The sequence below is a fragment of the Xiphophorus couchianus genome, chromosome 20 (genome assembly GCF_001444195.1).
Source record: "Xiphophorus couchianus chromosome 20, X_couchianus-1.0, whole genome shotgun sequence".
NCBI lineage: Eukaryota > Metazoa > Chordata > Actinopteri > Cyprinodontiformes > Poeciliidae > Xiphophorus > Xiphophorus couchianus.
The window spans coordinates 22,711,330-22,723,947 of record NC_040247.1 but is presented as its reverse complement, the minus strand read 5'-3'; positions in this window follow the sequence as shown (position 1 = coordinate 22,723,947).

Below are 12,618 nucleotides of genomic sequence, written 5' to 3'. Positions count from 1 at the left end.
TTTGTTTAAGCCCACCCTTTTGTCTCCAGGCTGAGAGCTGAAGGCGGTGGGGGGGCATCCAGAGGAACTGGACCTGTGTGCTGTACGAGTGACCGGTGTTGGGATTTCTTCACGATCGAGTGTCTGTTCACAAGTGCTTGGGGTGATTTATTAACTTGCTTTAGGAACCAGTTCCCACATTTGGACTGCCCTCCCCCTGCTGGTAGGCCCCAGTACTGTGCACTTCCCTTCCTATTGTGGTTCTTTGAATTTTACTGTTTTTTTAAAAACATGGAATAAAATGAATTTTGTGGTGGAATGAAGTCTCGTTCTCATTGGTTACGTACCTTACCTATTTCCTTGGGCGCAATTCCCAAGGTGGCGCTGTGACACCCTCTGGTTACCCTGCTTTGAAGGGCAGAGTAAAGGCTTCATACCCTCGTGCTGCCACAATCAGAATGAACAATTTGGAGTTTTTGTTAAAATTATTTTAACCAAATTCTTCATATACAAATGCCAATTCACCAACAATGGAAACATTTTTAAAAACCAATTGAAGATGCTTTTTAAGTCTCTGCCAAATGTGTATAACAAGGCTAATAGAGTTTGGAACTACATGATAGTAAAACTGTATCTATCCACATAACACTTTTTTCTTTTTTGTAAATCTATAAGGGATACCTTTTTAACTCAACTGTCTTTTACAGGGTTAACAGTTCCTCGGTTTTCTTCACTTATTAAAATTTGTGTAGATTGTCAAACACGTTTTAATAAACAAAGCTATAAATGATTTAAATTAAGGGGTAAAACTCTATTTAAATCAGTCTATCTGGTTGTTCACCCTTTACAGCATCAACGGCCTTGAGTGTTTGTTTAAGGTCATGACACATATCTCAAATGGATTTCGGTCCAGACGTGGACGTGCCCATCACTAATATGTCAGACTGCCAATATAATGTCCTTTTTCTGTAATACTGCACTGATTTTACAGCAGAAGCAAACCTTAGAAGACAATCTACTTTTGTCTCATCGGTCTACAGAATAACTGTTTTGTTTTTTGTGGATGCTATGGATCTCACCGTGATTCACTGGAACTCCATAGCCTCTGAAACAGTATTTATCCCTTTCCAGACTGATGGATGTCAAAGACTTTTTCATCATTTGTTCTTGATTGGGTCATGTTGTGTTGCTTTTTGAGGTCTTTTATCCTCAAAAAGCAAGTCATACTGTCATACTGATTTCATAAAATTTCAACTGTTAATTTTGAGAACATGTTAAATAAGTCGTCTATTTGTTTCATAAGACAGAAAACACAACCAAGGAAAGACAGAGTGAACAGTGAAAGAAAAAAGATCTGTAGTTTGGAGTCTTACAGTCCTTAAACTCTCTTATTTCAGATGATCTGAGAAGGTTGGTGGATGTTATGGCTTCATAAGGTTCAGATTACATTAATAAAGTGTACATAAAATTACAGGCTGTTACTTGTGTGCTATAAGTGTTACAGCAGAGTATAATGTTAATGCGACATTTATGGCTTCCAACTGTCCTCAGAGCTCCCCCACCCCACACACACTCAAAGCTGAGTGTGTGTGGGTAAAAAAAAAAAAACACAAGCTGTTAATGTAGAAATGGCAGGAAAGGAAAGGAGAGACAGTTTCTCCACTCAGCTGTAGCAGAGTCTGGCACAACACTAACAACGGAAATGAGCAAACCACACAGCAAATAACAGGCTTTTATTCAACACCCTTGGCCCCCACTACTTACATCTTGGTGCCAACCTCAGTCACTTACAATTCAAATTCTGCTCAAAAATGCTTTATTGATCCCAAAGGGAAATTAAATGTTGTTTTAACTCATATTATCCAAGGTTTTCCAAAGTGCTGCAGATGCTGATAGCTGTGGGCAGGAACCATCTCCTGTAGCGGTCTGTATTAAGGCGGCTCTGGAGAAGCCTCCAACTGTCGTAAAGAGGTTTCATGTAAAGGGTGCGCAGGGTTGTCTATGTTGTTCTTGAAATGTTCTTGATTGTGCGGAGAATCCTTCTTCCCACCATAATCTCCAGGGATTCCACTGTTTTCCCTGGAATAAAACCAAAGTTCTTTGTCTGTGGTTTTTTTTAGTCTTTTCACTTCCGTGACTCATAAATAGTTCATAAATATGCTTACAAATAGACATCTTTATGAATAATATTAGAAGACTACAGACTGGACAGAATAACCAAGCCTTGATTACGCTGGTCTCCACCAAAAGATTGTCTGGGGTTTTTCAACTGCTTAAGGGTCATTTTGATGTGCTGAATCCAAAAATCACATTGGTGATCAGGTCAACTTTCTCAACTATGGATGCAACATGAGGATCAAAATGCATGACTTGTTCTCACATATGGATCAGTTTCCTTAAAGAAGGGAAACGGCATATATTGTTGATGTTATGTGAAAATTAATAAGAGCAGGGAAAAACTGTTTCAGCTCCCTACAGCCAAATGTAAAGAATGAAACGACAAATGTTTTCTTATTTAGCCAGATGTATGAGATTTACGCAAAACGTAGCGAAGAAGGACATTATGAGATTTCTTTGTAGCAGTGACTGTTCAGTAGGTTTATACCTTCACGTATGATGGTTAGACAGAAAATTACATGACCTTTAAATTCTATGGTTTTGCATATTTTATAAGTATCTTGTGTTTTAAGAATGATCTTTGTTTTTCAGGAAAAGTTTTATGTTGCCCTTATCTTTTTCTAATAAATAGGGGCACCTCTTATCTGGGATCAGTCCAGATCTGTTCAGTTAGAGACAACATGTCCAGTAGAGACTCCCAGAAATTCCTCTCCCCAGTGACACTCTCCAGCTCATTTTGATCGGCACCAAGGCATTCCAAGGACAAAAACAGGTTATTCTCTCCTATCTCCAGGCTTTAGCAGACTTTCCTCCAGCATGGTCCTGTATTTAGATTGCGGGAACAAGCTTTAGCTTTCATCTTCTCATCAGCTTTGACCAGCTTTCCTTTTGAAGAAAAGCCTCCCCGCAGCATGAAGCTGCCACCACTACCACATGTAGGCCTGCTGTATTCAGGATGATAATTTCAATTATGTAATTTTGACATTTTATTTTAAGATTTCTATCTTCTCAGTGGATCTTACTTAGGACTATAACAGCACAGGGGACTAAATACAAATGGAAATCTTTATTTAAAGTTTTATTTGTACAAAAGAAAGCCCTGTGTCATTTTTTCTTCCACTTCATTACTATGCACTTCCTTATGTTGACCTATCACAAAAAAATCCTAATAAAATACATCAAAAGTTATAGTTGATATATAGATTTGTGTTTTCGACATCTTGAAAATCTTGTCTGTGGCAAAACCTAAAATTTCAACGTGCTAGCTATTAGAAAATATTCCATTCTTTATTATCATTGGGGCCTGCCATAGCAATGCATAGGAGAGCATTGAAATGCCTTGCGAAGAACCCCAGAGAGCGAAACAGCATTTCAATACCTCCATGCAATGCATGGAAGGCACCTATTACTCTACACCTCAAAATAACTGCGGCGTCCTTCCACCGTTAATGCGGATAGATGTCAGCATGCTGGCTTCTACTTCTGTTGGCATTTTGAGTAACCATGGCGACATAGTTAGCGAAAAATGAGCCAAATTCAAATCAAAACAGATTCTAACTGACACCGTTTTAAACTCAAAACAGAGGTCGAATTTTGTCCGCCCCTCTGTGTCTCTCACACATGACAGGTTTCAGAGAGGATTAATTGCCATAGCAACAGAACACTGAGGAGGGAAGATATAAAGAGAACTACAGAGATGGAGGAACACTCAGTTCCTACAAAGGAGGGCAGAGCTTCTAGCTAGAACTACACCACCATGGCGGAACGCTTACTACAGACAAGTATATATATTTTATAATTTACCACCAATGACAAAAAATGTATGTATTTTCACTTTTTGGCAAAATTCAACATCTGATTTTTACTTTAGCAAAATTTACCAACTGTAAATTCCTTGAGTTATTGCAGATAAGCAATATTTCAAAAGCGCTTATGTTTTATAAACAATAATATTACCTATTATTTATTTGGTGTTAAGAAATTGGTTTTTATTTTTGGTAACGAACTGCCACGAAGTATAAATCATATCTTTTGTGTTGAATGTCTGTTTTGTAATTTATTTACCACCAATGACAAAAAACAAACAAACAAAAACATTTTCACTTTTCTGCCAAATTCATCAACTGCAGAATTCTTCTTAAGTACTAAGAAGATAAGTAGTATTTCAAAAGAGCAGAAGAAATCTTATGATTTTTGAACAATAACAGTATTTGTTGTTAATCTGTTGCTAAGAGATGAGCGCAACTTTTTTTCTGGTAACCAAGTGCCACGAAGTAAACGTCCGATTTTTACTTTTGCAAAATTTACCAACTGTAAATTCCTTGTGTCTAAGCAGATAAGTAGTATTTCACTGGTGGGTGATTCTATAATTGCAGATACATTTGATGTTCAGAGTCATTATTTTTGGTCTGGTATATTTAAATGTTTGCATTTTTTAAATTTTAGTAATTTCTTATTAATTTTTATGGCTCATAATATTTAACAAGTACAAACATTTAAATAGATACATTTAATAAATTTATATAGCTGAAAAAACATGACTTGTTGTTGTCCGAGTTGGGTACTGTGTTTTTTTATTAACATGAAAAATAATGCAAAAACCTATCTTTCATTATTTTTCTTTTGAAAATTTGTCTTTTCTGTCTTTTTCTAACCTGCCTAAATAGTCAATTTAGTAACAGTATCACATTAAATTAACTCAAAATACCCTTATTTTTGAAAAATATTCATGTCACAGAATTTTTTGTCAACCTTGTTACCATATGGTTTTGTCCTTGTAAATCCGTGAAATTGCCTCCTACTGCTATATAAACTGAATAAAATTATGTCACTTCCTTTTACTTATAAGGTCTCAAACACACATGTGCCAAATTTCTGTGAAAATATTTGAATCTAAAAATCACCATATTAATGTGTTAACTGGAACATTATTAGCTCGGTGTGATGTCATTCTCATTGCAACATAGAGCTAAGGTCAAAATAGCTTCGGAAATGTATTTTCTGTTTACTGAGAAGTAATGTGCAGTATCATGGTAATTTAAAACTGTTCAATGCTTTTCAGCAATACATTGTTATGGTCCTATCAATTCAACTCTGTTTATGACATACTTTCACAAGAAAAAAATGAAAACTGTTGTCTAGAGCACCAGGCACATTGTTGGTTGACTTCTGCTGTAATCTAGTATTATTGACACATTTTATTCCTAACAGAATGATGGTTTCCAATGAGTTTTAATGAAAAATGTTTGCCCCTATGCGAACAACTCTGTGAAAAGTTGAGTATGTTTAAATTTCTTCAGACATTTTCTAGTTCCTTTCTATCAGGACTGCAGAGATGAAGCGTCGGTGATGGTATCCATTCCCGCCGTCACTGACAGATGAGGCATGTTTTCAAGTGTCCTCTGGGCAGTCCACTTAACTCCCTGAGAAGAGGCCTTTACTCTCCACTTTCTCTTTGTTTGGACTATTATCAGACCTGTCAGTCTTGGCTCTTTATCTTCACAGGGCTCATCTACTGGCTGTTTGACGTTGGCTTAATTATATCAAAGGCCCTTATCTTTAGGCCGGAGGGCACATCCTTTCTCTCAGTCAGGTAAATGGTTGTAGCTTCGAGAAAAGTGCCATGAATTGGGGTCAATAGAAGTAGTTTGATGAACAACTTTACCTCATGTAATTGTTTCTTTGCCTATATGAATAAATCAGCGTGATGGGTTTTTGTTTACGTTTATAATGGTAATTTGCACTGTGTTGTGTTGGAAACCTGAGCTAATTACCAAATTATTCCCCATCAGCCACAAGTGATCCAGGTTGGAGATAGTCCCATTTTAAGTTATTTAACACCTTTATGGTGGCATTCACTTAAAGCTCTATGCAGGAATTTCACGGTGAGTATTTACAAGGGAGGGTGCTGCTGTCTTTCACATGGACGTCTGTGTACCACGCCCTGCAGGCTTTACAAACGACTCTCTGGAGGCTCCAGATTTCATGAGAACATTCTCCTGTCTTCTCATCCTTCTGCTCCATGACATGGTTTGACACAATATAGGAGAGAGCAACAGAGAGAGAGAAAAAAAACAATGTCAAAGAGGTGAATTAAGTCATCCAGTTTGCTTTGGTTGGCATCAACAAAATAAACACAAGAGCTCTTTAGGAGCACTGAAGAAAATTGATGCCAGAGTAAATATTCTGTCATGCATTAATCATCTGAATGTCTTCTTTCCCCCCATGATGTCACTTAAATTAAGTTAGCTATAAAATTCAATATGTATTATAGCTAACAAATGGTGATTAGGCTCATGAATAACCCTGTTGTTCATTTATCATGTGCACGTGTGCGACCGTGTCTTTGAGAAATTTACATTGTGCCATTTTCCCCCTAGTACTCCCTGCTTGGGTTTGCATGTCTGAGAATATTCAGATGTACATTTATTTTATTTTTTTTTGCCTTCATAATTATCCGGATCCACTTCTGCATATGAATCATAAGTATTGCATGCAAGGTCATGCACATGTGAGCTTTCTGGAAAACTAATCACGAAGAATTAATGCAGCATAGCTGCTTGGAGCAACAAAGAGCTACTCATAGGTTAAGTACAGATGCTACATTCACAAATAGGATTTTCCATTGTGTAGTTACAAGCCTTTAACTTTATTTAGAATAGAAAGGGCAGTGCCAATTACCAGCAAGCTTCAGGCACAATTTTCTGCTCAAAGGATTAACCACAGTTTATGCTTTTATTTCTCTGGCAAGGTGACCGCAAAAGGAAGGAACATTTCTAAAAGGCAAGGTTGCAAATAAAATGACTCTTTACTTGGACTGCAACCATCGGTGTTATTATTGCGTGTTATTTTATTTACTCTAAGCACGCAAAAGTCTTTTTGGGTTCTGGGTCATGCAGATTTCAAATATAATACTGCCATGGTCACATGAAGACAGTCATGATTTAAGCATTATGGACACGCTTGACTTGATACTTTCCACCGCGGTCCTCAGAAACGGACAGCAATTGCCTCGACCAATGAAAGGGGATCCTCTTTGTAATTAAAGCCAGTAGAAAATTGGATCATTTTTTGCCTGGACAGCTTTCACATTCCAGCTTAATGTGCCACTGGAAGCTTTTGAAGTTGCTGTCCTGGCAGTCCTAAATTATACCTTTCATCAGCCAATCATAAGAAAATGGCAACCCGACAGGCCCAATCACAACTTACTTTCTAGTTGGAGTCCATGTAATCAAGAGCGAGTGCAAGTTCCCTCTAGCAAAATCAACTATGAATGCCTGGCTTGCAATTCTTTATTATGACCCATAAAATAGTTTTCCTTTAAAATCAAAATGAAACTTTTCCCTTATCGACCAAGAGTTTCAATATATGTAATTATCCCTTGCCTTTATTTGGTTCAAATAATTACCTTTTCAGTGAACCATGTGCAAAGCTGCTTGTTCAAATCGGAATCTCGTGTCTCGATTGATGTAAGCTGTCTTTTGAGCGGGAGAATGAAACCGATCCCAGGAGAACATTTTCCTTATATGTTGTGTCGTGTTCTGAGTTTTGGAGGTTTTGCTGTGGCAACTACAAAACAGAGATGATTGACGCTAAATCCAGGAAAATCCAGGAAGAAAACCTGCAGAAGATCAAGTGAATGGAACAAAGAAGGTTTCTTTGTGTGAAGCAGTTTCAATTTTCAAATCCCGCATGTGCTAACGTCCGGTGTTGACGTCTCACTAGACATGGTTCTACACCTATAAGCTGAGAGGCTGGGTGAGAAACCAACAAACCCATGGTAATTTTGTAGGAGCTGCAGAGATCCACTGCTCAGGTTGGAACATTTTGTTGACAGGACGACTAGACATTCACATCACAAATCTAAGCTCTAGCAAAAGGTTTCAAGAAGAAAGGCATTGTTGCGACAAGCAATGTCAGGGACAGGACAAACATTTGGAAGAAGGCGCTATGGTCAGCTGAGAACTAATTTGAAACGTTGTAGGGTTAGGAAGGATTTAACTGCATGTCACTCTTGTTATTGTGAAACATGGTGATGGCAGCCTTATACTGGGTGGCTGCTTTCAGTCAGCATTTGCAGGAGTGCTGGTTAAGACTGATGGGAGAGCAGAGGGAGATAGGTAGGATGCAATCCTACGAGAAAATCTGTTTGTGAAAAAGTTCTCTCTCCAGCTATTTGTGTGCTACAATGGCCTAGTTAAAGTCCAGAGCTAAATGCAAAACAGAATTTAAATCTGAAATATGTCTTGAAAATGTATGTTGACAGACATATCTGCCAGTCTGACAGAGTTGAGAAAGACTGACCGTTTGTCACGATTCTAGGGTGTTTGGGTTTTGGTTTTCAATCATTTTGGTACTTTGATTATTTCCCTGGTCATTTATTTCTGCTATGATCCAGTTCATCCTTTGGTATTTAGTTCGCTATTTGTACTTATAAATTTATTCTTTGCACATTTTTAAGCTGTTGATTAATGCAGCCTCCCTCAGCCTGTCTGTGTGCTCTCTACTCCTCACACCTGAGACCGATGCAATCAGCCATCTGCTTCTCATCTGGTAATCAAGTTCCCAGTATTTCAGCCCTCACCTTCAGTCACTCTTTGCTGGATCTTACTATTGTCTTCTTGTTATTGCATACGACGCTACAGTAATCTGGTCTCCGCTATTACTTTGCAAGTTTTTTACTTAGTAAAACATACAAAGTTCTGTAGAACTCTGCATTTGGGTTCTTTCATAAACAAATTATGACTCTTTCTCTTCATGCGGGTAGATACGGAGCCCAAAGGTTTTGCTGCTGTAATTGCAGAGAAAAATAGTTCTATAAAACATTGACTCAGGTGCATATCCCACTGTCCAAATTTCAATTTGTAAACAAACAAATAAGAAATCATATGTCCTTTCCCTTTCACTTCACAATTATTCTCTGTAATGTAAAAATGTGCAACATTGTCAGAGTTAAGCATTAAATCAACCTGGTATATTACTTACAATAAGTCATGTTAGTTTTTTTTTTTTATCACTGTGTTAGACAGTCAAATGTCTAACACATTACCTGTGTCAAATATAAATATTAATAGATGTATTTGCAAAATAGGGCAGCTTAAAAGGCTGAATAAAAAAGAAGAGGCAGCAAAGGTGAAATGCTGAAATTTGTTCTATCACCAGTGAGCCAGCTATTGTTAGTTGGACGTTTGCTCTTTTTTGCATGAACTTAAACAATGGCAGTTATTATGCAACATAAGGTACAACTGCTGTACAGCCATATATTTTAACCCCAGCACAAACAGGCCTCCTCAGAGAAACTGAAATGAAACCAATTTGTGTTCCAGCGGTTTCTGCCGTTCTCAGCCCCAGCCTTTGGCCGAGACCGGGACTTCATGTATTTATAAAACGGCAAAAAAAATAGGATCAAGGGAAAAGCTAACGGATGACTGCAACCATATGGCAAAGATGTGGTCTAACCCATCTTGGGACCATGCAGCATAACGTCCCACCCCCCAAATCCCATTCTGTCTCCTGTCACTGCCCTTCCAGTAAGACTGCAACTTGAGAAGGTCAGCCGGTGGCTGTAGCCAAGAACAAAGTGATTGTGATTTTCAGAAAGTACATGCAGGATCTGAGGAGGAAATGGTTTTGCCGCCAAACACTCAATTATGTGTAATTGCAATAATTCAACCCGGGGGGGACAGTTTATTCCATTTTATTATGAGGTTTGCCCTTTCATGTCTCATTGAGAAGAGGAGGAGTGACAGGGACCATGTGAAACAGATACTCTGTCCCTCTCATGATGGCTTTTATTCTTCCTTAGTATATTCTGCAGGGGTTAAACCCATAAGCATTTATTTTCTTCTCAAAGTGATCTTGAAATAAAAGCAAGCTTTTCACAAAACTATAAGTCAATTGTCTCACGGCAACGAGGAAAACCTCAGAAATCTGAGAGTCTAAAACATTTTCAATAATTGGAATATTACTGCTCAGAGGTCCAGGGGAATCGGGGGAGTATTTGAAGGAATCACAAAGGATACAGAAGATTTAAGATGGTAGGACTTTACACAGCCTGGAAATCTAGAGACCTACATTTCCCATGAGCATAGTAACAATCTGTAACAGACGCTTTCTATCAGGCCTTGATGATTAGCATCAAGAAGTTGTAAAGAAGACTTGAAATCTTTACACTGGTGCAGTTTGTCTATGAAAAGCAGAACGACAGGTATAAAAAATACACTTTTTGGACATTTTGGACATCTGATCTATGGAAAGTGGTGAATGAGGATAATCAGGGTATACTGATGATTATTTGAATGTGAATATTTTTACCTTTTTTTAAAAAAAATACAGTTCTTTATCTACTGTACTGTTCTACCTGCTTGTTTCAGGGTCTGCAGATAGAAATTAGCTAGAATATTTTATGAATAGTGCTTCAGCACCTGATCCTTTTTGTCTTACATCTGATTTTTTTATTTTTACTTTTGAATCCTGAAAACTGAGCTTTGCTGAGGACTTAAAAATGTTTTTAATTTTTTTTTTAGCTTTTTTAAAATTACTGTGTAATCATCCGTTTTGTGTCACTAACAAATTATTCAAATGTAGCTTTATTTTCTTAATCATTCCAGATGCAAAATGTATTTTTCAAGGCAAATTTAGCAGCTTGAAGTTTACCTTCTATTGCAAAAACACACTCAGCTACCAGCTCATTTACCATCAGTGGCGGCCCCGCACTACCACACCCTGGCTGGAACACTGAGAACTGTCACTGACAGTCAATCTTCATTTTTGGAGACTTCTCTCGCTAAAATGCAGGTCCCTTAACAAGGCTGAATCACAGGCATAGGCAGGGAGGAAGCTTTGAAATCCAGAACTTCCTTCAACCAGAAAATAATCAAGGGGACTTAGGCATGGCACTGCGGCCGGAAATTCGCTGTGAATTCATTTGAGAACTCGGCTCTCTGGCTTTTGCATTAATTTTGACTCCACTCCGATTTAGTCTCTTTCTCGGTTTCTATGTTACACACTTAGTTAAGCTCAAAAGTCTGAGCTGTTCCTTTGGCAAAAAATAGTCTGAAACCAACCTTTGGTTCATTTATAAAATAAATACACAGAAACATAAATGCGGTGGTGCACCCACCTCTGGTAAAATGCTGTTCAAGCCACTTGCTCATTTTCATCCTTTAGTTAAAAACATACACATGCTTTGCAGAGAGGTAACATTAAACCAAAGGATCTCGTGGTACAAAAGGTACCAGTCAGAAGTAGAGTACAAAAAAAATTATCTGCATTATGTATAAACCAAGACAGATTAAATATATAAAACAATGAGAAAATGTGACAAAAGCACATAACAAAAACTGGACATACAGTATTTCCACAGCTGAAACCTTTTCTTGCAAATCAAACATCCCGGCATGAACAAACACTCACAATGCCTTGTGGGAGAACCTGTGGATGGTCAAATGAAACAAAACTTAAGTTCTGGTCCTCAGTTCTATAAGAAGTGTTTGGTGCTGAAAAGTAACTGGTGGTGGCAGCATCATTCTCTGGACTTACCTTTCCTTAGGTGGAATAGGGGCCCATTTTGGTCCAAAAACTTTAAATCTTTTGCTAGAAGATGAATTTCATGTTTCAATATCACATGAAATTGATATTCATAAAATGAATATCAATTCATGGCAACAAAAAGGCCAATCATTGTTGCCAATCATTTTTTGGCAACAAAATGGATTGTTGCCAAGAGAGCAACAATCCCTCTCTTGGCTTAATGCACTAAGTCTCCTCAGCAGTAAATACCAACCGATTCTTCAAAGTATTGTCATTCAGTGGGGCCCTACTGCCCAAGCAGAAATCAAAATTTCCAAAAGAATGACCTCACAAGAGGGACACAGACATTTGTGAGTCATTTTTGAGTCCAAAACTAAATCCAGGTCTGTGAACTAAGAATGTCTTCACAAACATTGTGGAATAGAGGGAGCAAACATTATCAACTCCACTTGTGACATGTTGATAGACGTTTATCAAAGAATACCAAATGCTAAAACAGATCAAAATATGTTTTACCACATTGCTAGTTTAAGGGTGTACATACTACATTCCCTACAAAAAGTATTCATGTTTTAGTTTTTTTCAACAAATGTGATTTTTGATTTTTACAAATCAGTCAAGACTACGAGTACCAATTGATTGAGTCTCTTTTGAACTAGGTCATTTGCTTTTAAAGGGGTGAAGACTTGTGCTCTCATTTTATGTCAAATATTATATTTAATTGTTTTGTAGACATCAGTTTTTACATTAAAGGATTTTTGTTTTTGAAGATTAATTATTTTTTGGGGGGTCAAAAAAAGTCAAATTTTGTTCTTGATTGATTTTTGTAAAAGTAATACCAGGCTATCATCCAATGGGGTAATCCGTGTTTGTTTGGTTTTTTTTTTAGGCACTTTATGCATTCAAGCAATAGCACCTTTTAGTTCTTGCTATTTTTAATTTGTTTTTTTTCAGCTGAGTTTTTAACTGGGTGTTATGACCCATCACGGT